Source organism: Neomonachus schauinslandi, chromosome 3, assembly GCF_002201575.2.
Source record: "Neomonachus schauinslandi chromosome 3, ASM220157v2, whole genome shotgun sequence".
Lineage (NCBI taxonomy): Eukaryota > Metazoa > Chordata > Mammalia > Carnivora > Phocidae > Neomonachus > Neomonachus schauinslandi.
Window position 1 is genome coordinate 9,261,935 of NC_058405.1, and position 27,654 is coordinate 9,289,588.

Sequence of the window (27,654 nt, forward strand, 5' to 3'; positions counted from 1 at the left end):
CGTTCTTTCTTTCTTTCTTTCTTTCTTTCTTTCTTTCTTTCTTTCTTTCTTTCTTTCTTTCTTTCTTTCTTTCTTTCTTTCTTTCTTTCTTTCTTTCTTTCTTTCTTTCTTTCTTTCTTTCTTTCTTTCTTTCTTTCTTTCTTTCTTTCTTTCTTTCTTTCTTTCTTTCTTTCTTTCTTTCCTTCTTTCTTTCTTTCAGTAGGCTCCATGCCCAGCATGGAGCCCAACACCGGGCTCGAATTCATGACCCTGAGATCAAGACCTGATCAAGAGTTGGATGCTCACCCAGCTGAGCCACCCAGGCGTCCCCCATTCTTCCCTTCTTAAGAGTCATAGCCAACTGGCCATGCTCGGCCTACACCAACACCTCTCTCTACCTGCCCCCCTGGGACTCAAGTAAGACTAAAGTGACATACTTCAAAGGCTTACAACTCTGTTGTTTTTGAGTTGAGAGTACTGGTCATTAGAGTTGTTACATTCAAACCCAATGAAAGAACATCCCAAAGCATCTACATGTAACTAGAGATTTAGGAAGCTGGTTTTGGAAAACATTTAGGCTTATTAAATTTGTACCTCATCTCTTTTCAAATCCTGGGGCACCTGGGTGGCTCAGTCAGCTAACTGTCTGCCTTCGGCTCAGGTCATGATCTTGGGATCCTGGGATCGAGCCCCATGTCAGGCTCCCTGCTGAGCAGGGAGTCTGCTTCTCCCTCTGCCTCTGCCCCTCCCCCCACTCATGCTCTCTCTCTCTCTCTCAAATAAATAAATAAAATCTAAAAAATGATAAAACCACCATCCCATAAGATAAAATACAAAGTTGTTACCCTTAGAAGGATGGCAACATCTCAGGCAGGAAATAGCAACAGTTTTGGAGCCATTTGGGAGTAGGTTAAATCCACTTGGGGATTATTTTGTCCTTGGTCAAATTACCTAATCTACCTGAACTTCAGTTTCTTCATCTGTTAAACAAAAAATTGGAGGGATGAGTAGCATTTATATCAAATGAAATTATTACATGACATATAGAAGAAATATAGCTCATGGTAGGTACTCAATGTCGTCACAGCTCCCTCCACACACCCATATGGCCACAGTTTTTCCCAGGATAAGGAAAAAAAAATTTAAAGCATTTATTCATAGGTCAGAAATTTAAATCAAAACTGGAAAGGCAAGGCAAAGTACTAGACTAGTACTTTCAAAATACTTTTAAAAAATCTTTAAAAGCAGCACATAGACTAAATGTAATTAAAGATACATCTTTCCAGCTTTTTAAGATCAACTTAGACTTTTGTCTTGCTTGGAACGGAAAAGGAATAATAGCAGTAGAAAAAAACCCACCTTTTTTGAGGTAACTACTATAAATGTCTTCTATAACTTTTGAAATTCAGTTAGCTATAAACAAAAAGAGTCTCTACAGCCATAGTTCAACCAGTAAATAAAAACATTTGCAACGAATATCATTGTAAGCATTAAAAAAAACCCTATGCGTACTGTGAAAATAAAATTGCATAAATACATGCCTGGAAAACAAAGGTGCTCCTGGTACCCTTAAAACCTAGTAAGATGCTTTTAGCGTTAACTAAATTGAGTTGTTTGTTTTATAATAGAAGTCACAGCAAGTTAAAGTAGTCATGTAACTAATGATGTAAACACTGACTTTCTATCTGACTTTTGTCTAATCATGCCTGACTGACATATATCCTGATTTTTTTGATCCGCAAGAAGAAATCAGTAGGAATTGTTGGGGTTTACTAAAAACACAAGCTCTGTTTTGTTATTATTCAAACTTACTCCTCCTCCCCTCTTCCTGCTTCCTCTTCCTCTTTCTTCTCATCATTAGTATCCTAATAATCTAATGTTAATCAAGAAGTGTTTCGTGCAATTAAATATGTACCCAAACTCTGTCTTTCTAAGATGCAGCAATCTTAGTTGATTCTAACATAATACCCAGTATGTACTGAGTAAATACTAGTTGACGCCTGATGAGAATAAAGTAGAACCATACTAGTGATAATATGTCTATTTTCCTTTTCGATTGACATTTACCTCCACTGCCTCAGCTGAACAAACACAGGACTATGTCTTAGGGTCAGATTCACAGGTAAGTAAGTGACCAGGGCAGTTTAGTGTGGGACTCCACACTAAAGCGGAGTCCTGCGCTTGGGATATAATGCTCTGTAATTGCTGTCTTGAAATTCTTACTAATTTTATCTTTGAATGTGTGAGCACATGGGAGCATGTGCCCAGGGCTCAGAGCTGGCACACGTGGAGTTCTGTCTCTTTACCCTTCGCCCCCTTCCTGGGATGGGTTCTTGGCCACCTGGTGCCTGGGCCGTGCCTGCACTCCACCACTGCCACTCAGTCTAGGTAGCAACTAACTGGGTGGCATGGTTGGGAAGAAGCCCCCCTTCTCCCATCCCCCTTTTCCTGGGTGGGGCCGGATGTGGGCCCCTGTGGCTGTGTCAGGCACCCGCCTGGGAGTCTCAGGTTCAGAGTGCATCCTGGGAGGAGGTTGCAATCCCTGAGAGTAGGTGGTCTGCTGTGGTTTGTGCAGAGGGCCTGGTGGGAAGGGGAGATTGATTCCCAGATCTCGTGGACACCGTGTTTTCATTGTGCATTGTACCTGGCAAATTATGTAGCTGGCCCTGTGTCATTATTTAATACCTATTGAGCATTCTGGTTACAGAGACATCTCTGTATTAGACATTAAGCAACTGAAAGTATCAAAAATATGCTTTCCAAATCTAGCAAAGCATTAAATAATAGATGTTTGGCTAGATATTGATTCCTAATAGTAAGAGACTACCTGAAAGAGTTAAAACTTTTTTAAAAAAATTTGATAGCTTTCATTTCATATCAATTATAAGTACCATTTGACTTCGACTAGCCATGTTTTTGTGAGCCCAAAGCATCTGAATATCTTTGCGAAGCACTGTTAAACTGAAAAATACATGGGACCAGTGACAATTAGAGAAGAGAGGACAAAAGAAAAAAAAGAAAGTGGAGAAGGAAGTGCAAAGCTCTCAGAAATTGAGGAGTGAAAGAATGCTATCAGCAAGATGGCAGACTAGGAGGTTCCAGCCCTTAACTCTGCACAGAAACAGGTGACCTGCTAGATGGTAGGGACCAGTGGAGGAGAAGCAGGTTGGAAGGTGGACTGTGGCCGCAGATAATGGTACTAATAACAACCAGATCTACTGAGGGTTTGCTGTGCGTCTGGCACCATCTAGATGTATGACATCTGTGAACCCATTTAACGCTTACCAGAACCTTGTGAGAGAGACTCCATTATTACCCCGATTTTATGATAGAGGAACCCGGGGCTCAGAGAGGTTAAGTGATGTGTTCTAGGGGCGCCTGGGTGGCTCAGTCGTTAAGCATCTGCTTTCGGCTCAGGTCATGATCCTGGGGTCCTGGGATCAAGCCCCACATTGGGCCCTCTGCTCAGCGGAAAGCCTGCTTCTTCCTCTCCCACTCCCCCTGCTTGTGTTTCCTCTCTCGCTGTGTCTCTCTCTGTCAAATAAATAAATAAAATCTTTAAAAATAAAAAAAAGTGATGTGTTCTAAGCTACAGAGAGGAGCTGGCAGAACAAGAATCTTCATCTAAGTAATTGGTCTAGAGACCATGCTCTTAATCATGACTGCACAGATGAGTTGCGTTTGGAGTCTGAGATTAAATTTGGGCTGCCCACGTGTGAATGGTGCCATTACAGAGAGTATGGTCGGTGATACAAGAGCAACATTTTAGTTTTTATTCCACTTATGGACAGAAAAATAACTGAAGGATCCAGGGGAAAAGCATGGGATGAAAATATCAAGGAACTTTTGGTCTAACAGTATCTTACTTTTGTACATAACATTTTGTACTTTTCAGAGCATTTTCATCAGTACTATCTCATTTATTTTGCAAAATGACTTAGCAAGGCAAGTATTATTGTCCCCATTTTACACAGATAAGGAAATTGAAGCCGGGAGAGATGGAGTGATCTCCAAGTCCAAACAGCTTATAAAATGGAGATGCCAGTCTTCTGACTTCTTTCCACCAGGGGGGATTAGGGAGAAAATTGTGAAGAATGAAATATTTTCTAATCTCAGTTGAAATAGTTAATTATAGATAGTTTTCTTCTCACCGAAATCACTTCCAAAGGTTGATGTGCCGGGTCTGTTTTCATTAATTGAAATTACAATCAGCTGAAATAATTAAAAATTGAAACATGTAAGAAGGAAGCCCACAGATTTCAAGACATGATTTAATCCAGTTTATTAATCATAAAAACCATCTGGACGTTGGTACTCATTATTTTATTTCTTCTTTGGGCAGATATTGCTACACTGACTTTAAACAATCATCTCTCAGTATATTTTATTCTTGAGTCAACATTTAAGAAATACTATTGGAGAGTGGGCTTTGGCTTTGAATTATGAAGGAATAAGGGGGAGGCAGAAAGGCTGACTCATCTTCCAGAATTATACATGTTGAAGAGGACAGCACGTTGAGTGTGCGGCTTCTGACATTCACAGTGGATGCTGAGGGGAAGGGTTTGGGATGGTGCTTACTGGCCAGGAGGGTTGCTCTCTCTTTTTCACTGGCTAGAGACTGGCTTTTTTTGTTGTTGTTTCTGCGTTTCTGCCAAGGCTATACTTCTGTTGCCCGCAAACTCTCAATTAGCATGTGTAGACCAATATTAAGAGATTGAAACGGGGTATTTGTTTTCCTGAGAGCTCCAGGAAGAACAAGATGAGGATATATTGCAAAATTGAAGATGACACGGTGGTGATGTTAATAATATCATGTTGTATATTTTTTTTTCTTTGTTAGCATGAAGCTAAGACCCTAGAATCCCAGATTTAAAGACTGTTTAAGTGCTGTGGCTCTTAGAGAGCTGATAGAGATAATTAGTTAATGAATTAACTCATTAACTAATTAATGTGCCATGCTCTGTGTGGTGTTCAGGCTACAGCGGAAAACGAGAGATATGGCTGTTATCCACATGAAGCTTACAAATTAACGGGAGAGAAATACGAAGCATCTGGTTAGCATGACCCACCACTGGTTATCCAGCCCTCTCTTTAACTCGTCCAGTGACTGGAAAATGCTCAGTGCATAAGATTATAGTATAAGGCTTAAAGTTAAGGCCCAATATTATATATGCCTTGACATTTGGGGAAAAGTAAGAGGGCACTGAATGGCCGACCTGCAAGTTCCCCTACCCACTCTGCTCCTGAGGATGGGATCCCCCAGCCCAACAAGTTCCTTGTCCTGGGGACCAGGTACGATGCCTGTTTATCGCTGCATAACAGACTGTGGTTCCCTGCCACCTACAAAATGGTTCAAGCCAATCACATCCTCCCCTAGGAACCAGTGGTCGCCCTCCCTCTTGTTACTACAAAGTCTGCCTCCTACAACCTCTGGTTGTTTGCTGTGTTCCTGACTACAAATCCCATGGGGACCTGCAGGGCACAGTGTCCTTTTCTCCTGGGTTGGAGTGTATGTGACTAATAAGCTGTTGTCAGTCACCTCTGTCTGGTGTTGGGTTTTGTGTGTTTGGCTATAATCCTAGGAAGGGAATCCCACCCTCACCAATGGAGTGAGGAGTAGGCAATCAAAACCAAGGTACTTTAGACACGGAGTTAAAATTCAGTTTCTTAGTATGTCCACTTATTGCAGGGAGTTGTTAAGGGAATGGCATTTTGGTCATGGCCCATACAAACGTAGACTACTCTTTGAAGTAGTTGAACACCAAACACAGAACGAGGGAAACTTTGTGTTGCTGTCCACCTTACCCCAAAGCCTTATTTTCCTGTACTCAGAAATGGCTCAACAATAATGAAACCATTCTGTCAATTAGTTTTATTAACCCGAGCTATCAACTGATTGAAGCATTTGGAGACTTTAAAAAGGCAGAGACTGAAATTTCAAATAGTTCATTTCCAATGTTTGGTTTCCTCGGGAGGTTCAATTTTTCATCTGTCAGTTTTCAATCCTAACCTTGATTTAACAAGTCTTGCAGAAAATTATTCATCTTTGTGTGAGAAATCTACTGAGAACGGTTGACACACACTTCTAATGCATGTCAGTAGAAAGATGAGGTGGCTCATGCATGTAGCAATACTCCGCTTATTTTCCTGAAGCAGTCGTTCCCTGCTTAAGGACACACTCATCACTTATCATCTCATCTTATTTAACTTATATTCTCATTTCGTTCTAAAGCAAACAAATCACAGCCTGGCAATCCCAAGGATGGATGCTCCTCAAATCAGATGCTTGCAGGGTTCGTTGGGCACGTGCCATGGCTTCCATGGTAATGGTGATCTGAAATCAACCAGCACAATTTCTACTTAACCAGACAAAAAGGAATTGGAATTAAACCATGTAATTGTATGAAAAGTAATCAAAACAGTCATGTTGTGTCACAGAATAGAGTTGGAAAGAGTGAATCATAAATGGTAACCCTCCTGTTACCCTAGGACGGTGAGTGTTGACGGTGCTTATTTTTGAGAGATTCGGCAAGGACCCCTTGGTCTGCAGCATGTCTCACTCTGAGTCCTTGCAGTATGGACGTCTGCTTGGAGACAGCAACTCTCTACCTTCTCCTGGCACCTTTAATTTTAGGGGGATTAGATTGCTATATCATTAAGGGACTAGATGGGGAGATAAGAAAGAAAAGGAGAGTCTGGAAGGAAAAAAACAGGATGATGGTGAGGGCAAGGAGGTTCTCATGTCAAATTTTGCTCATTTGAAGAGTCTGGAGACACCCCAGGTCAGAGAATGGAAAGAAAGAGTAGCCAAGAAGGTATTATGAGATTTGACAGGACATAATGGTTATAGCCTCTGCAGACCGGAAGTCTGCTGAGGGACAGGAAGTGTACTAGATATTTATATACACTAGAGCAATAGGGTTCTTAAACTTGGCTGCACATTGGAATCACCTGGGGGAGCTGAAAAAAAATACTGGTATCTAGGCCCTCTCCCAGAGATTCCGAATACATAGGTCTAGGGTGAGGCTTGAGCATCTCTGGGCTTTTAAAGGCTTCCCAGGTGATGCTAAGGAGCAGTACTGTTTGGGAAACTCAATTTCATTCTCTCTACAACCTTAGAAGGTAGGTATTATAATCCACATTTTAAGAGTGGCACAAGGGGCGCCTGGGTGGCTCAGCCGTTAAGAGTCTGCCTTTGGCTCAGGTCATGATCCCAGGATCCTGGGATCGAGCCCCACATCGGGCTCCCTGCTGGGCGGGAAGCCTGCTTCTCCCTCTCCCACTCCCCCTGCTTCTGTTCCTGCTCTCGCTAACTCTCTCTCTGTCAAATAAATAAATAAAAAATCTTTAAAAAAAAAAAAAGAGTGGCACAAGTAAGATTCAGAAGTTAAATAAATTGTCCAAAATCATGCAGCCAGTAAGTGTCAAAGCAAGGACTGGAAGCTGCTCTGCCCGTCTCTGGGGCCTGTGCTTTTCCACGAGCCAGTCTGCTGGAGAAGATTGGAGGGCAGGGCAGGGAGGGGAAGGAGCCCCGCCCTGGGTAAATGATAGAACACTGTTCTTCATTATTCATCTTTTATATTAGAAACGAGCGTCCATGTGGAAACTGGTACGGCAGCAGCTTAAAAAAAGGCTACTAACATTTTATAGCCCCTTATTCCTAAATTAAACTGATTTTCTATTTTTAGGGACATTCAAGCTGAGGTTGGTTCTCTGAGCTCCTTGGCTGAGAGAAAAGCAAGGTTATATTGGAATTATGCTTCACAGATTGAAATCGGTTCCCTTCTGTTTTATGAATGGATTGCAGTGAATATATTTGGCATTTTATAATTTTTCTTACCACTCCCATTATCTTTTTTCTAGCTCACTTTTCAAGTGACAGAGTGATTTATTGACTGTCTTTTAGAAGTTCCATTTCACTGAACAAATGGTGAATATAAAAATCTGCCACTTGACCTCACACTGACTCAGATATTCAAAAGCTTTGTTTGATTAAAAAGAATTCACAGAAGTGGAGACCAATAAATGTCAGATTATAAGAAAACTGAGAAAATTCCAAGATTTGTTCTTTTAAAAATCAGGAGGTGATCCAAATGACATTTTCTTTTAGGGTGACCAGAGGCTGGGTCTGCTTTCTCTTTGTAAATTACACATGGCTGTCTGCCATTGACTTCAATTATCTTCACCTAATGAAACCCAAACTCCTAGCACATTTCAAGAAACAGCCTCAATAAACATATCTTCTTTACTCTTCCTGCCGAAATGCAGAGCGGGTTACATACGGGGGACTTGAATGTGTAGAGCAAGCATGTATTAGAAGGGGAAGCCCCAAACCAAAATTAAACTTCTATATTCTTTTGGTAGTTGCTTAGTTATGAAAGGTCTGATAATTACTTATAAAAGCAAGAGACTGGAAAGAACCCAAATGACCCTCAATAGAGAACTGATTAAAAACAGCAACAACAATGAAAAATCCTCACTATGCCGCCTGCATTGTGTTAATTTTTTTTAGGTAGCATACTAGTATTATACTTATGTGAGATAATGTCCATATTATTAGTAATGAGTATTGAAATATTGAGTGATAAAATGATATCACATCTGTGATTTTATTTAAAATTCTTTAGCTAAAATAAAAACAATATCCCATTTCAAAAAAACAAAAAACAAAATAAGACAAGAAAACATCTAAAGGGGTAAAACTAAGTATGAGGAAAAAGTTGATAAATTTTTAACTCTGAGTGGTGGGTATATGGGAGTTTATTGTGCTGGTCTTTCTACTTTTATGTATGTTTGAAAGTATTCAGGGACATCTGGGTGGCTCAGTCAGTTAAGCGTCTGACTGTTTCTTGATTTTGGCTCAGGTCATGATCTCAGGGTCGTCAGATTGAGCCCTGCATGGGGCTCCATGCTGAGCGTGGAGCCTGCTTAAGATTCTCTCAACTATGGACTCTGAGAAACAAACTGAAGGTTTTGGTGGGGGGGGATGGGTTAGCCCAGTGATGGGTATTAAAGAGGGCACGTACTGAATGGAGCACTGGGTGTTACATGCAAACAATGAATCACGGAACACTACATCAAAAACTAATGATGTAATGTATGGTGACTAACATAACATAATAAAATAAAATTTAAAAAAAAGATTCTCTCCTGCACTCTCTCAAAAACAAACAAACAAACAAACAAACAAACAAATAAATAAATAAATAAAACTTCCTTTAAAAAAAGTATTCAAAAGTGAAATATTTAAACACTGATTGAATCTAAGAATTAACAAGCTGCCTCTTGCCACTGGCTGAGGGATATATAACCAAGCATTTACATTCTTTACGGTGCTTCAGCATCCTTCTGTAAGAAGATGGATTGTTATAAACCTGGAACAAAGCCACCTAATATAGTACTCAGGCTTAACTTACTATAGGTTCATGGAAGTATCCCATAGATCAGGATAAGTAGTGTGACCTCATGGAAAACTGGGCTACACACCCCATAAATGGAGAATGTTCTTGTTCCCATTGGTCTTGAGGAATATTACTTGAAGCCTTCATTGCTTAAAGCAGTCAAGTCGCTATTTAACAGACATGATTCAGTTTAGACTGGTTGGGATTCTAGAAAAATGAGATCTTGTTATTTAAATACTGTTAATAAAAGATTGGAAAGAGCCTTTCAAATGTCTGACAGCTGCCTGATAAGGCTTTTATCCAGAAGTGGCCTCAGGTAAATGTGAAAGAAGGTACTAGTTTATGTCTGGAACCTTCAGTCCCACGCTAAATCCTCCAGAACCATCTCCACACTCAACCTCATCCTGCCTTTTCCTGTACAGGGCTCAGTGTGCATCTGGGGGACCCCAGCTGGGTCAGTACCCAAGAATATTAAAATACCTCCAAGAGGAATAAGATGGAGGTACTTATGCTACCAAATTTGAGAACTTCCGATAAAGCCATGGAAATCAGTATCATATGCTTATGGTCAGACACAGACAAATTACCTAATGGAAAAAAGTCATGTACACATGCATATTTCTTTATAATAGTGCAACACATAGTGGATTTCTCTGGAAGAAATTGACCATTAGTAAGTTTCATTGGATACTTGGTTATCTAAATAAAAACTGAAATTAAATTATTACTTTATACCTTTCACTAAATGCTTAAATAAGAAAAATTGTAGAAGAAAATATAGGAAAATATTTTATGACATAGGGAGTAAGAAAAAATTTCTTAAACATGATACAAAAGGTATTAACATGCAGAAAAGATTGATAAATTTGGCAAAATTAAAATCAAGAACTTTGGTTCACCAAGACCCTGTAAAGAAAATGAAAATAAAAGTTCAAACTGGCCGAAAATATTTATGATGTATAAAATCAATAAAACATTAGTAATCAGAATACCTAAGAACTACAAACCAAATAGAGTATGTCAAATCAGTAGGAAAATCAGCAACATATAGAATAGGCATTATACAGAAAAGGAAATACAAATGTCCAATGAACTTATGAAAAGTTGCTCAGTCTTAATCAGAAAATGTCATTTCAGACAACAACGAGATACCATTTTTGTATCACTAGATTGGAAGAAGCAAAGAACCTGTTAACATTTATTAGTGAGGACGTGGAATAATGGATAATTTTTACACACTGCTGTTATGAAAAAGTGTAAACTGCATTGTGATGAGCACTGGGTGTTATACGCAACTAATGAATCATTGAACACTACATCAAAAACTTATGATGTACTATATGTTGGCTAACTGAACATAATTAAAAAAATTGTAAACTGCTATTATCACTTTGGCCGTGTGGCAAAAATTCCATTGTTAGACTACACTTAGAGAACTATGTCAGGAGGTGTGCATATAGGCTCCCTCTACCACATTGTTTGCAGTATCAAAAAATGAAGTTAATATAAATGGTTACTGATAAGAAAAAGATGCACTGTTGTATATTTTATGCAGTGAAATAGCACATAGCAGAGAAAATGAATGAAATATAGCTACATTGAAAAACTTCAATGAATCTTAAAAAAAATTATATTGGGTGAAAAAAGCAAGCCGTGTAGACAACTTTAATGTCACCATTTTTATAAACCTTTAAGGCAAATAAAATTAAAAGTTATATTCACTGTATATGGTTACATTATTTTTAAAAGCAGAAATAAATGCATAATCCAGGGCAATGGTTGCTTTTGAGTGAGGGGTAGACACAGGTGGATCCCTGGAAATAACATGGGGAAGCATGAGATATTGAAGATGTAAGCCTCTTGGCAATATTCTAGATCTTAAGCTATGAGTTTAGAGTGATTTGTTTTAATGTTTTGCTTCATAACTTACATATGTGTTCTATATTTTTCATATTTCAGATATTAAATAATACATTCTAAATAAAAAATGTTCCATTATAGAAAAGTACAAAACAAAATTTCAAAAAGAGAAGTTCAAATGTCAATGAAAATTCACGTCCCTCAAGAGGATGAAAAGGCAAGTCACGGACTGGGAGAAAATATTTGCAGAAGATGTATCTGATAAATGACTATTATCTGAAACATACAAGGAGCTCTTAAAACTCAACAATAAGAAAACAACCCAACTAAGAAATGAGCCAAAGACCTTAACAGACACCTCACCAAAGAAGATACATGCAGATGGCAAATAAGCATATGAAAAGATGCTTTACATAGTATGTCTTCAGGGCAATGTCAATTAAAATGGGATACCACTGGGGCGCCTGGGTGGCTCAGTTGGTTAAGCGACTGCCTTCGGCTCAGGTCATGATCCTGGAGTCCCTGGATCGAGTCCCGCATCGGGCTCCCTGCTCAGCAGGGAGTCTGCTTCTCCCTCTGACCCTCCCCCCTCTCATGTGCTCTCTCTCATTCTCTCTCTCTCTCAAATAAATAAATAAAATCTTTAAAAAAAATAAATAAAATGGGATACCACTAAGCATCTATTACAATGGCCAAAATCCAGAACACTGACAACACCAAATGCTGATGAGGATGTGGAGCAATAGAAACTCTTATTCGTTGCTGGTTAGAGTACAACATGGTATAACCATTTTGGAAGACAGTTTGGCAGTTTCTTATAAAGCTATCCACACTCTTACAACATGATCCAGCAATTGCACTCCTTAGAGTTGAAAACCGAAAAGAGTTGAAAACTTAAATTGACACAAAACCGTGCACGCAGATGTTTATGGTAGTTTAATGCATAATTGCCCAGACTTGGAAGCAATCGAGATCCTTTAGTAGATGAATGGATGAATAAAGTGGTACATCCAGACAGTAGAATATTATTTAGTGCCGAAAATAAATGAGCTGTCGAGTCATGAAAAGACATTGAGGAAACTTAAATAGGTGTCACTAAGGGAAAGAAGCTAATCCGAGAAGGTTCCACACCATATGGTTCCAACTCTATGACAGTTTCAGGAAAGACAAAACTATGGAAACAGTAGAAAGATCAGTGGTTTCCGGGGCTGGGGCCAGGGATGAGTAGGTGGAGCACAGAGGATTTTTTAGGCCAGTGAAACTATTCTGTACAACACTGTAATGGTGAGTATATATCATCATACATTTGTCAAAACCTATAAAATGTAGAATACCAAGAGTGAACCCTAATGTAAACTATGGATTTAGGGGTGATAATGATGTGTTGGTGAAAGTTTATGGATTGTAACAAATGTGCTAGTCTGGTGCCGGATGTTGATATGCGGGGAGGGCTGTGCATGTGTGTGAGAATGGGGGTATATTGGAACTTTTTGCTGTGAACCTAAAACTGCTCTAAAAAATAAAGAGGTAATGTACTAGTGTTAATTTCTTGATTGAATTGTGGATATGTAAGAGGATGTCCTTATATATAGGAAATATACCCTAAAGGATACAGCACTGATAAGGCATCATGTCAGCAACCTGCACTCAAATACTTCAGGGGAAAAAAAATTGTACTTGCAATTTCTCTATAAATTTTGAGATCATTTCAGAATTAAAAAAAATTTTTTTTTTTAAATGAAACCGATCAGGATCAGTGTTCTAATGGGAAATGTCAGGGTTTTCAGGTTTTTTTTTTTTTTTGTCTGCTTTTCTTGTTTCCCCAAGTTAGAGGCATGTAGACTCCTAGTCATTTTGCAAATCTGCAAGGCCCCAGGGGAACAATTATTCTCAATCTGGTGTTCACTTCAGATGGCCACCTTTTCTTCAGGGCTGACTCAGGTTGCTGACCCAGTGAGTAAGAGCCTCCCCCAGGAGACGAGTTATAAATATAAATGGCCATCTGCCCAGGTGCAATTTTTTTTTTAAGGTTTCCATTTCTGTGTTCTAAAATATAGGGATGTCAGATATAGGTATGAGGGCATTTCAGGCCATTCCCAGTCAGGCAAAATGACGACAGTCTCAATCTGTCCATCATGCACCTTCCTTCCTCCCCCAGCGATGCTTTTGGCATTTCCCAACCCTCCTCGCCTCCAGTAAGCCTTCTCTGCCTGTGCCACCTTCCTTCCTGCATGGGCCCAACTCAGGCGGACCACCCTTCTGAGCAGCCAGAGTCCTGTGCTTGCCATGGATGGTCTACTTTTTGGAACTTTCTGGGGTTCTTTTCTTTCCTTTTTCATGGTTGCACAAAAACTGGTTTATTGCTTTTAGAACAAAATAAGATGTTTTCAGAACTTTTGTTAGTGAAGAAAAACTGTTAAAACTTGAAAACTTTTCTGAAACAGTATTTTGTCAGCTGATGGAAGTTGTCACTTCAATGGAGACAACTTCCCACTTGCAAGTGTGGGGCCCGAGCTGTCCGTAGACACGGCTAACCTAGAAGCGGGGCTTGCACCTGTCGCCTGCGTACTGAGCATCAGGTCTGACCTCCCTGCCCTGACGTCCACGGCACTCCTTCTTATCCAGCACCCACTCCCGGCTCTTCCTCACCACCCCGCACCTCGCAATTCTCTGTGGGACCCTGTTGAGGGGAGTTTACTTGTGAGGTGTAACTTGTGGGGCGGGCAGGGAGCCAAGCTACTTTTGGGGCACCACAGGCTAGGATCAGCTCATGAGAGCCTGGCACCATCCAAGGAGAGCTAGAGGTCCCATGCCCAGTGCTGGCCTTCAGACCCTAGTCTGGCTATGGGGTCAGCAGGCCTGGGATAGACCAAGTGGGGGCTCCCAGCAACTAGAGGTGTCTAAGACTGGAAAACAAGGCTGCCAGCTCATTGCAAGCCCCAACAATGATCCTCAAGGGCTGATCTTGGCCTCCAGCCCTGGCTGAGGAGAAAAGGGACCCTTCACAGTCCCATGGGAGAGAGGCCGGGGCTGGGTTTCTTTTCTTAATGGAGATTTACCTCTGAATATAAATTGAGTTTACTATAAGCCTAATGAACACAAGCTGGACTTAAATCTAGACATGTGTCTAGTGTGAGACTGAGTGGCTTTCTCCCTGGTGGGAGAGCCCGCAGGAGGAAGGTAGAGGAACATTGAGTTGGGTTTGGAGCCTTGGCTGTTGTAGGCGAAGCTACTGCTTGTAGGACTCTTAATTACCCCTGTCATGTGTCAAGCCTTCGGGAAAAATTGGTTTCACTTTGTGGTTAAGGCTTGGATGTTGATTGTTAAGGGATGGAACAGTGAGCAAGAAGAGCTTCTCAACCAAGGCTGAGGGCAAAGTTAGGGAAAGTTGGTCATGAGAAGTAAACGGACTCTTATCTTTGTTCTGTTTTTCTAAATTTTCTGCAATGGATATACAGTGCTTTTATAATCAGGAAAATGTAAATATTCGAGAACTATACAGATACACGGTCCAATAGTTAGTTGCATGGTGAGCGTTTCAGGTCACAGGGAGTCCCACAGGGAAGCTATTTTTGGACGAGCATCTACAGAGTAGTAGATGCTCCTTTTTCTAATTCTAATGTAATAACACTAGATATAGACACATTTTTTGCTCTTGAAAAATAAAATCAAACTTGCCCTTTGCATTAATAATGCCCAGTGATGTCAGTTTTGAGAGCGTGATTGACAATGAAAAAGTAAATTCAATATAGATCCAGTGGTAACTTTAATGAGAAATTGTTATTTACTCCAGATACTAGTCCTGTACCAATAATGCAGTGAAAAGCTGTTGAATTTTCCTTAAAAGATATGTTGTGTTTGTTTCTAAGTCTAAAAGTGAGTCGCTATTTTGAATTAATTTTGCAACACTCTCACTTCATAGTTTTCCTTTTCTTCTCTTAAAGTTGGTCAAAAATTAATTGTGTCATTCAATTGGAGCATTAATATTGCAGGAGACACCAAGGCATTCTGCAAACTTAGAGATCGTTTAAATGTAACTCTTGAGTTGGCTGGACACTTACTATTAATTATTTAGAGGCTTTTTGAGTTTTTCTATCAAAATCTTAGTCATTGTTTAAAATGTATCATTTATAGTTCTTCTTTCAGTTGCTCATTATTTATTCATGAAACTTACTTTGGGTTTCCGCTATGTGCCATATATGCTTCGGTAAATAAGAATTGGCACTTGTCTTCAGAGAGGTTACAGTCTAGGAGAGGAGATAAGATGCATATGAGAAATGACTATCCACATTAGACAGTGAGAAGTCCAGCAAGAGTTAAGATAGGTTACGTGGTGGTCGTATAGTGAGTGTGGTGGGGAAAGAGATAGTGAGGCTCTTCTTAGGGAAAGGAAGAATATGGAAAAGGAAGGAAGGCAAGAACCTGAGGTATGATGTGAGAACAGAGAGTAGAGGCTACAGCTTACATAGAAGAACTGTTATGGCCTCTGACCGCTCTGGTTTATGTAAAGTGAGTGATAGGTTTGTGGGCTTCATGGTTCGTGTTCCATAATAACCTCAAACCCGTTACAGTTAAAAGGTAGGTTTCTGGGTGACATGGTAGACATATACTAATAAGGTAGCCCTTTCACTTCGTTGGGAAATGGGCTTCATATGTTCTGTTCATGAACTATTTCACTCTCTCTCAATCATTGATGAAGTAGGGTCCTTTTTTTTTTTTTTTATCTTCACACCTGCGATGGTCAGTTTTACATGTCAACTTGGCTAGATACTTTCCCAGTCATTCAATTAAACATTAGTTAAGGTGTTGTGGTGAAGGTATTTTGTAGATGTAAAGTCCATAATTGGTTGATTTTAAGGAAGGATGATTGTCCTAGATAATCTGGATGGGTTTGATTCAATCCACTGAAATGTCCTAAAAGCAGAACTGAGGCTTCTCAGGGAGAAGAAATCCTGTCTGTGGACTGGAGCTTCAGCTAGTGCCCTTCCTGACACACCCCCAAACCCCCCATGGATTTCAGACTTGGCTTGCTGACTCCTATAGGCACAGAAGCAAATTCATTTCAGCAAATCTCTTTTTTTTAATTATTTTTATTATTTTTTTATTTTTTTAAAGATTTTATTTATTTATTTGAGAGAGAGAGAATGAGAGACAGAGAGCACAAGAGGGAAGAGGGTCAGAGGGAGAAGCAGACCCCCCGCCGAGCAGGGAGCCCGATGCGGGACTCGATCCCGGGACTCCAGGATCATGACCTGAGCCGAAGGCAGTCGCTTAACCAACTGAGCCACCCAGGCGCCCAGCAAATCTCTTAATATTTGTCTCCTACTGGTTCTGCTTTGTTGGTTGAACTCTGATACGATACCCAACATGAAGATTCTTACACTCCCTTTTCTAATTATGCTCCTTGGTTTCCTTTACTGAAAATTTCTCTTTCCTAGTGGTCTGAGAGATGTCAAATTCTCCAACTTTTCTTTTCCCAGGATTTGTTTATTTTATACTGTGAGCTCCTAAACTCATGATTTGATTTTTAACAAGTTAATTTTACTCCATTTCTTTATTCTTTACTATCTAGTGATTGTTGTTTCTAGTATGTTCTTTCTCGCTTTCATATCCATCAGTTTCTGTTTTACTCCTAGGAATTAAGTTCTACAGGAGCAGGGTCTTTGACTGGTTCATTTTTGTTTGCCAAGCACCAAGAACCAAGTGCCTGGCACCTAGGAGATATTCATTATATGTTTACTGAATGAATGAATGATATTTCTTTGTAAATATCCATCTTTACATTTATATGATGCTCATACGATGATAACATCATTACATAAAACATTTATTTCTGTCTTCACTGTGAAGTTTGTTGGTGGCAGGCAGCTGTTTTGGGTTAGCAAATCTGCTTCGAAGATCCAAACTCTCCTTTGGGTTTGTAATCCCAAGATCTAGACATGGGGTCAGATATAAGGTAACTAGTTACTGGCTGTAGATCTGAGCAATTCCCTCAATTCAGCCTAAACACAGGTAATTTAACCTCTGTTCATTGAATACCTGCATTTATCTCTCAATCAGTTCCAAACTCAGAGACAATTCAAGAGGGATTTATTAATTATATCCCCCAAACCCTGCAACATGCATTTATGGAACAAGTCTATTTTTGGTCTTTTCTGGGAATAACATGCTTTTTTGAGGGGAGAACCTATTGCTCTTCCAACATGAAAATTTTTGTTCTAGTGGGAACTGTCAATCATATAGTATTCAGTCCTTCTGTCCTCAAAGATGGGTGCACGACCCAAGTCAGAGTTCTTCCCAGGGATTTTTTTTTTTTTAATTGGAGCTAAGGAAAGTAAGCCTGTTCTTCCCTTGTGTCATTCTGATCTATTTTATATTTTCCTTCTTTTTCATAAAAGCTTAAGATAGTGATAGGCCATCTTCCTGCAAAATTAGTTATGAATTTTGGAAAGGCATCTGGAGGCAATTCTAGAGTTAATTGACTAAGCATGCTATTGATCCTGTGGTGCCAATTGAAATGAGAGATACTAGGTTCAAAAAGGCCCCAGTGCAGATTCTTATAGAATTTTCTTTAGTAATGCCAAAGATGTAAGAGTAGGGAAGTGAGCTAGGAGGAGGTGAGCTAGGAGGAGGTGAGCTAGGAGGAGGTGAGCTAGGAGGAGGATTCCTAGCTAAATTTTAAACTTTCTAAGTGGTCCAGATAGTAAGCAATAAGATGTCATTCAGTCTGGATTGTTGAAAACAGATTCAAAGAGAATTATACCAGCCACTGTTTTCTGTCTAATAAACATACCAACTTTCTCAGGTGGATAATCTTTGGTTACTGTCCTTAGAAGCCTCCTTAGGATTTCCCAATCTGGTGCTACATTGGGCATCCTCTGGTAGTCTCTTCTCTTGGTTCTCAACTGAATCTGATGCTCACTCTGCATTTCTTTAATATCAACTTCTTCAGGCCATAAACCCTGCCGGGTACAATAATACCCACATTCTTTTACCAGACATAATATTACTTAGGTCTCTTTAGTGGTTTAAATCTTTCAAATTGTTCTCTGGTAATAAAATAGGAATGTATTTTCATTTGGGAAAACATAAAGATTTATAGTCTTTTGAAATACTGGGCTTGTCTTACTTTCATTCAATACAATATTTATCACTTTTGGTCATTAGAACATAATGTTCATCTCAAAGAAAGTCAATACTTTTATATGCCTTTGAACATGAAGTGCTGTTAGATTCTAAAACTGATTCAAGTAGACAGTAGAGTGACTAAGCAATGGGATTTTGCCTCTTCTTTGAAAATCTCCCACTTGTAGAACTCTGTGATTTATGAGCCAAGCTGAAAAGGTTATTAATCTCTCTGGTAATCAGATAATTATAACAAAATGTACCTTAGTGAGAACCTGGCAGAGGGATATTTGAAGTCAAGTGTAGGCAAAATCAGGGAAACAAAGGAAACATTGAAACCTTTCGGACGTATATAATCAAATCCATTTTGTTCAGAACGAGGAGCACAAAAGTATCCCTCTCTTCTGGCCTGGTCTCTACTACCCCTTCTGTTCTTTTGACACTGGCACATCTTTTGTCATATACGTTGTGAAGGTAGGATCATTCCTCCCTTCTTGAATGTCTGTTGCTTGCCTGGCACCGTGTTGGGAATCTGGTGCATACAAACATGAGGAAAGCAGTTTCTTCTGATGGGCAGCTTGTGATGTCCTGGGGGAGACAGGCATGTACAAAGTGTATAAGACAGATTTATTAAGTGTGTCCTCTTCTGCCTTGAGGAAAGGGCCAGCTATGGTGTCTCACACTGCTGAGGGATCTGAGCCTGGTGGGGCCACTAGAGGTGGGCCAGGAGGAAGGCTAAGGCTGAACCAAAATGGCTGCCATCCGAGACTGAGAGCAGATCGCAGGAGGGGACATAAAATGGGAAGCTAAGAGCTGGGGAATGCTGGCATATGATGGACATGAGCAACATGTCAGGAAGAAGGCAGAAATCTACACATAGGGCCACAGTTAGGATTCAGGTACAGAGATTTTTTTTTTTTATTCATTGAAATTGTTTTTTTTTTTAACTTTTAAATTGAAATATACATAGAAAAGAGTACACAAATCATAAAATATACTTCAGTGAGGTCCAACACCTGTGTAACCTTGAGCAAGGTCAGACCATAGAAGATTACCAGCACTTAAGAAGGACCCCCTCCACCACCACCCAGCAAACCCCCTCAGTCTTTACTATCTTCCCCCCCCACACACTGTTCCCATATTTGACTGGTTTTGAAATGCATATAAAGTATGTATTCTTCCATGTTTGGCTTCTTTTACTCAGCATTATGATTTTAGTACCTAAGCCTTATTTTTGCATTTAGCAGAATTTCATTCTTTTTCATTGATGCAAAATTTTCCATCGTATGAATTTACAGAGATTTTCTATACTTTCTATTGTAGGTAGATATTTGGATTGTTTCCAGTCTGGGGTCTAATACAAATGTTTCTATAATAAACATTTTGTACATTTATTTACTATATCTGCACGTGTTCCTGTTGGCTGAGTCACAAGGGTATGCATAGGACAACTTGAGTAGATTTTGTCAGAATTTTCCCAAGAGCTTATATCAATTACATTCCCTCCACTAGTTGTGTTTGTCAGATCCTATTGTTCTACAACCTTGTCCACTCCTGGGATTGTCAGATCTTGTATTTTTAGCCTAGTGTGTGTGCTGTGCTAAGCCACTATAGTTTTCATTTGCTTTTCCATAATTATGAATGAAGTTGGACATCTTTTCATATATGTATTGACAGGATATCCTCTTTGGTGAAATGCCCATTCAAGTTTCTCATGATTTTTCTATTGGATTGTTTTTTTTTTCTTATTAATTTGAAGGCATTCTTTATAGATTCTGCATATGAAACCTTTATTAGTCTTGTGTTCCAAATAGCCATTCCTTCTATGTTCCTCAAATTTGCACTGTCTTGATGTCTTTTGATAAACATTTTCTTTATTTTAATGGGATCCAATTTATCAGTTTTTTGTATCTTGGTTAGTATTTTTTGTGTCCCTTAAAAATAGAACCACCCTATGATCCAGCAATTGCACTACTAGGCATTTACCCAAAATACTAGGTAATTACCCAAAATACCCAATACCCATATTTTGTGTACATTTTGTACACAAAAATACAGATTCAAAGGGGTACATGTGTCCTGATGTTTATAGCAGCATTATCAATCATAGCCAAACCATGGAGCAAGCCCAAATGTCCATCGACTGATGAATGGATAAAGAAGATGTGGCATATATATATATATATATATATATACATACATACATACATACACAATGGAATATTACTCAGCCATCAAAAAGAATGAAATCTTGCCATTCACAATGATGTGGATGGAACTAGAGGGTATTATGCTAAGGAAAATAAGTCAGTCAGAGAAAGACAAATACCATATGATTTCACTCATATGTGGAATTTAAGAAACAAAATGGTTGAACATATGGGAGAGGGGAAAAGAGAGAGGGAAACAAACCATAAGAGACTCTTAAGGATAGAGAACAAACAGAGGGTTGATGGAAGGGGATGGGTGGGGGATGGGCTAGATGGGGGTTGGATACTCAGGAGGGTACTTGTCCTGTTGAGCACTGGGTGTTGTATGTAAGTGATGAATCACTGAATTCTGCTCCTGAAACCAATATTGCACTGTATGTTAAATTACTAGAATTTAGATAAAAGTTTGAAGAAAAAAATTATTTTCTGTGTCCCATTTAAGAAAAGTTTTCCTATGCCAAAGTCTTCAAGTCTTATTGTTTTGCTTTTCACATTTAGACATAAATTCATCTAGACTTTACACTGGGGACAAGTTTAATTTTTTTTTCATATAGATATCCAATTGACCCAAATCATTTATTGACAAAATTGTCTTTTCCAAAGGGGAAAAAAAAAAGTTTGTCTTTTCCTACCGTTCTGCCATGCCACATGTATTAAAAATCAAGAGTCCAGGGGGTGCCTGGGTGACTCAATTGGTTAAGCATCTGCCTTCAACTCAGGTCATGATCCCAGGATCCTGGGATCGAGCCCTATGGTGGGCTCTGGCTCAGCGGGGAGCCTGCTTCTCCCTTCCCATTCCCCCTACTTGTGCTCTCTCTCTCTCTGTCAAATAAATAAATAATATCTTAAAAAAAATCAAGAGTCCATATATGTGTGGATGTATTGCTGGACTCTATTCTGCCCCAATGCTATATTTATCTATCCTGATGTCAATACCACTCTGTCTTAATTACTGAAGTTTTATAGTATGTTTTCATATGTAGCTAGGTAAATTCTCCCACTTTATTCTTACTCTTTAAGATTGCTTTAACTATTCTTGGCCCTTTGCATTTCTATGAAAATATTAGAATTTGATGATCAATTTATGCTAAAAAAACCTGTCAGTGCTTGGTTTAGGATTTCATTTAATCTGCATATCAATTTAGGTAGAATTAACATCTTCAGTATTGTTCTTCAGTTCATAACATGACATATCCCCCCCCCCATTTGTTTAGGTCTTCTTTAATTTTTCTCAAAAGTGTTTTATAACTTTCTGGCTTGAAGTTTTGAACACATTTGGTTAGATTTATTCTATATTATTTTTTTCTTGAGTTTTTTATTCTTATATTTAATTCTTTTTTAAAAAAACATTTTATTTATTTATTTTGATGGAGAGAGAGAGAGACAGTGAGAGAGGGAACACAAGCAGGAGGAGTGGGAGAGGAAGAAGCAAGAAGCCGAGCAAGGAGCCCGATGCGGGGCTCGATCCCAGGACCCTGGGACCATGACCTGAGCCGAAGGCAGTTGCTTAACGACTGAGCCACCCAGGTGCCCCCTTATATCTAATTCTTGAACTCATACAGAAAAGTACATACACCATAAGTGTGTGTAGCTTTGTGAATTTTCACAAATCAAACACAACTGTGTAGCCAGCACTCAGATCAAGGAACAGAATATTTCCAGCACCTTAGAAATGTGTTTAAGGAATAGATACATAAGAAAATACCATGAAGATATTCCCTGACGTTTTTGCTTCAGACTTTATTGTTTAACCTTTTGGTTTACAATTCTCCCGCTAGTTTACAAAAACCTATTGGATTACAGATCCATGTGGAGGTCGATGCCAAATTAATTTTTTTCTTATATATGTCCAGTTGACCCAGCGCTATTTATTGAAACAATCATCCTTTCCCTCTACATTGCAAAGTTACCTATGTTATCAAGCAGGTGGTTATATATGTGTGGTTCTTTTTCTGGACTCTGTGCAGTTCCATAAGCGAGTTTGTCTCTCCTTGCACCAATTCCATATTTTGTATTTCTGTATCTTCATAAAAGGTCTTAGTATGTGATAGTACAAGGTATCCAGCTTTGTTGTTCTTTAAAATTGTCTATACTTGGCACATTGCATTCCCATATAAATTTTAGAATCAAATAATTGGTTTCAATAAATAAATTAAATAAATAAATAAATAAATAAATAAATAAATAGAACTCCATTGGATTTTAATTGACTCTCTTGTATTAGTTACCTATGTGCTGCCTAACAAAATATAAATTATCTCAAACTTAGCGGTTTAAAACAACAATATTTATTACCTTACATTTATTTATTTTTATTTTTTATTTTTTAAAGATTTATTTATTTATTTGAGAGAGAGAGAGAGTACATGAGAGGGGGGAAGGTTAGAGGGAGAGGCAGGCTCCTCGCCGAGCAGGGAGCCCGATGCGGGACTCCATCCAGGGACTCCAGGATCATGACCTGAGCCGAAGGCAGTCGCTTAACCGACTGAGCCACCCAGGCGCCCCTACCTTACATTTATTATTTGGGCATGGCTTAGCTGGATCCTTTGGTTCAGGCTCTCTAGCAGGCTTCAATGAAGGTATCAGCTGGGACTGTAGTCATTTCAAAGCTCAACTGGGGAAGAATCTACTTTTAACCTGGCTCCATGATTGTTCATTATGTGGGCTGCTCCAAGATGGCAGATCGCTTCATCAAAGCATGCAAGCTGAGAAGGCAATAGAAATGACAGCAAGATGGAAATCACTGTCTTTTTTAACATTAATGGAAGTGACATCCCATCAGTTTTCAATAGGACACTTTTATTTTACTATGGTAAAAGATACATAACATAAAATTACCATTTTTTTTTTCCTGAGAGAGAGAGAGAGCGCAAGAAAAGGGAGAAGCAGGCTCCCTGGTGAGAAAGGAGCCTGATGCGGGACTTGATCCCAGGACCCTGGGACCATAACTGAGCCAAAGGCAGACGCTTACTGAGCCACCCAGGCATCCCCCATCTTAACCATTTTTAAGTGTGTAGTTCAGCAATATTTAGTATATTCACATTGTAGTGTTGTTACACATCTCTAGAACTTTTTCATCTTGCAACAATGAAACTCTATGCCTGTTGAACACTAATTTTCAAACTCTTGGTAAGCACTCTTCTACTTTCTCTATATATAATTTTGACTATTTTTAGACATTTCATATGAGTAGAATCATACATTTGTTCTTTTTTAAAAGGTTTTTATTTATTTATTTGTCAGAGAGAGAGAGCACAAGCAGGGGGAGCTGCAGAGGGAGAGGGAGGAGCAGGATCCCTGCTGAGCAAGGAGCCCGATGTGGCACTCGATCCCACGATCCCAAGATCATGACCTGAGCCGAAGGCAGAGGCCCAGCCGAATGAGCCACCCAGGCGTCCCACATTTGTTCTTTTGTGACTGGCTTGCATCACTTTTGCCATATTATATTTATTAGACACAAGTCATTAGGCTAAAGTCTCCATCAAGTGGAGGGTAGCAAACAAAAGTGGAAATAGTTGGAGATGGGAATTATTTGGATCATTGTTGTTGAGTTTAAGCATTTTTATATGTTCTGAATTCTAGACCATCATCAGATATACGTTTTGCAAATATTTTATCCCATTATGTACAATCTCTTTTCACCTTCTACTCTTCTTTTATGCACAAAGGTTTTTAATTTTGATGAAGTCTAATCTATCTGTTTTTTCTTTTGTTGCTTGCACTTTTGATGTCACATCTAAGAGTCCTTTGCAAATCCAAGGTCATGAAAATTTACCCCTGTGTTTTTTTCTAAGAGTTTTCTGATTTTAGCTCTTATATTTAGTTCATTGACCCATGTTGATTTAATTTTTTTCTATGGTGTGAGTAGGGGTGCAACTTCATCCCTTTGCATGTGGCTATCCTATTGTCCCAGCACCAATTGTTGAAGAGTCTGTTCTTTCCCCATTGATTAGTGTGGGTATCTGTTGCAAAACAATTGGCGAGGGGCACCGGGGTGGTACAGTCAGTTAAGTGTCTGACTCTTGGTTTTGGCTCAGGTTGTGATCTCAGGATGGTGGGATCAAGCCCTTTGTTGGGCTCCATACTCAGTGTGCAGTCAGCTTGGAACTCTCCCTCTCCCTCTGTTCCTCTCCACCCCCTCTCCAAAATAAATAAATAAATCTTAAAAAAAAAAAAAAGAAAATCAATTGGCCATAAATGTATGAAGTTATTTCTGGACTCTCAGTTTTTTCCCATTGCTCTATGTGCCTATCCTCCTGCTGGAGTCACACTGTCTTAATTACTATAGCTTTGTACTAAGTGTTGAAATTGGGAGATGCTGACCTTCCAACTTGGATCTTCTTTCTCAAGATGGTTTTGTCTATTGCAAGTCCCTGTACTTCCATATGAATATGAGGGTCAGATTTTTCATTTGTGCAAAAAAAAAAAAAAAGGCCATTGGAATTTTGATAGACATTGCATTCAATCTGTATATCGTATTGATTTCTTAACAATATTAAGTCTTCCAATCCATGAACATGGGATGTCTTTCCACTTATGTAGGTCTTCTTTAATTTCTTTCAGTAGTTTTCAGACTATAAGTCTTCCACCTTCCTGGTTAAATTTATACTTATACATAGGTGTTTTATTCCTTTGGGTACTACTGTAAATGGAATTGTTTTCTTTATTTCCTTTTTGAATTTTCATTGCTGGTGAACCCTTTGGCTTTTGAGTCTCTTGAGAGTTCTGTTCAACATTGAGCATTTCACCTACAACCTCCAGAATTGTCGGATGCCTCTAACAGAGAAATGGTAAAAATGCTGGTCTTAGCACTTTGGATTTTCCTCATCTCCTAGATATTGGCTTCATAATTATACACTTCTTTGGTAGAAAAATATGTTCTTAAGTAAGATGTAGGCTTCACAGTGTTTGGTTGAGTCAACCAGAGTTCAAAGTATAAGGCAGACAGAGATAATACATGTTGGAGCATAAAAGTAAGAAAGAACAGATAAAACTGCAACCAGTCCTGACTTTGCCCCTCTCTATGTCTCATTGACAGATTGTTAGTTATGTCAATTTTGTTACCTGAATGGAAATGATTAAAGCCACCTCAGTGTGCTTTTGTAGATTAATGGAGAGAACGTGAATTCAGCTCCTTGTAAATGGTAACTGTCATTCCTAGTTGTAACACTAGAGAAGGAAATTAGTGTGAGGATGAGCTGATAAAACCCTAAGTAGGGTTATTAGATCTAACTTGGTATCTATCCCTTATTATTTCATAAGTATGCCTATCTATCCTAAAGAATTTAGCATTTACCAGATTAACCTAACAAGATTTTTTAAATTAAAAATGGTAACAGGAGGGTGCCTGGGTGGCTCAGTTGGTTAAGCGACTGCCTTCGGCTCAGGTCATGATCCTGGAATCCCAGAATCAAGTCCCGTATTGGGCTCCCTGCTCAGCGGGGAGTCTGCTTCTCCCTCTGACCCTCTCATGTGCTCTCTCTCTCTCATTCTCTCTCTCTCAAAAAAATAAATAAAATCTTTAAAAAAATGGTAACAGGAGATTAAAAATATTAAATTTGTTAGCATTCTAAAATAATTTCTTTCTAAATGGAAAATTTTCCGTTTGAACAAAGATGAATATAAACAAGTCGTAATTTAAATCTATACTGGAATTTGTGTCCAATTGGGGACATCCATCAAAAATGCTCTATAAGCAGCAAGAAATATTAAAAAGAGGAAATGGAAAAAATTAAGGAGAAAAATTATCTATTGAACATATAAATGTGGTTTAGGTCTTAATTACAAGTGATTTTTAAAATGTCCTGCAGATCTGTTGTACACTGATGCATTAGATATTAAGAAATAAATAGGCAAACTGAAGCCCATTAGATATAGGCATATCTTTAAAAACCTTCAATTATTAAACTGCATTGATAAAATCCAAAATTCAAAAAGTGTTGGTTTTATCTGTATCCTCCTTCTGTGAATTTTTCCTGTCCCTAACTTCTGCCAGCAGTTATGGGAAAGTCTGTCACTTATCATAGGAGTAAAGAGAGGGTAGATGGATTTGCTTATATCTGTCACTACTGGTGAAAACGCCTTTCACCCCGTGCTAATAGTGAGTTACTATCCCATTTTCTTGTCTGAAGGATAACACTTCACACTTCACTTTTTTCATTAGTTCAGCTACCAACCTTTTGAATAACCATTGATATGATTAAGTGACTTACTGACAAGTTGAGCCAACAAAATAATGAGAGCATATGTCAGCCTCTGAATATTTTTGTTCAAAAATCTGATATTAATTTTTGAAAAGAAAACTAAGAAAGTTTTTAAAAATCATTCTTTGTGAATTTATTATTGAAGTTTTAAAAATATTTTAAAATGTTAAGGCAGCAATTCCCAAATTTATTTGAGATTTTGGTTATTATTACTAGAACATAAAAGGTGTTTCAATGGCTAAACGAGTTTCAGAAACTTTGGGAATTCAACCAGTATAATCTGATTTCCTTACATCAGGACATTGCAAAATCTGTAATGTGATAATGCCCATTGTGAATATCTAGGAAAGTGAGTTTGGGCTAGGATTTATCAAATATCGTGTCCCAGAATCACAGAGTATATTTCTCAGCCTCTTTTCTTTGGAACACTCAGGAGGAGAGAAATTTAAATTAGTAATTATTCACCAAAGGATCTACTTCAAAACTTTTATCCTTCATGCTCAGAAAAAATGTTATTTAGATATTTAAATGTGATTTACTTTTATCTGTAAGATAGTTATTTCTTGAAAACTCACACTTCAGGATCAGTCTAGTAAGAAATTTGGCATCAAAGGTGATGAAATGATGTCTTAGCCCCTTTGGGCTGCTATGACAAAATACCACAGACCAGGTGGCTCAAACAGAAGGAGTTTATTTCTCAGAGTTCTGGGCTGGGAAGTCCAAGATCAAGGTGCTGGAAGATTCCTTTCCTGGTGAGAGCCCTCTTCCCCTCTTGCAAATAGCTGCCTTCTTGCTGTGTCCTCCCATGGTAGAGAGCTCTCTTTGTCTCTCTGTCTGTATCTCCTTCCTGTTTCTTCTTCTGAGGGCACTAATCCC

The 27,654-nt window shown here is 38.9% G+C and overlaps 1 non-coding gene across 1 annotated transcript; it reads right to left on the reverse strand.

Annotated features, from left to right (window-relative positions):
- Window positions 1–14,134: 14,134 nt before the first annotated feature.
- LOC123324500 lies at window positions 14,135–14,266 on the reverse strand. Its single transcript, XR_006539863.1, has one exon.
- Between the last annotated feature and the right edge of the window lie 13,388 nt (window positions 14,267–27,654).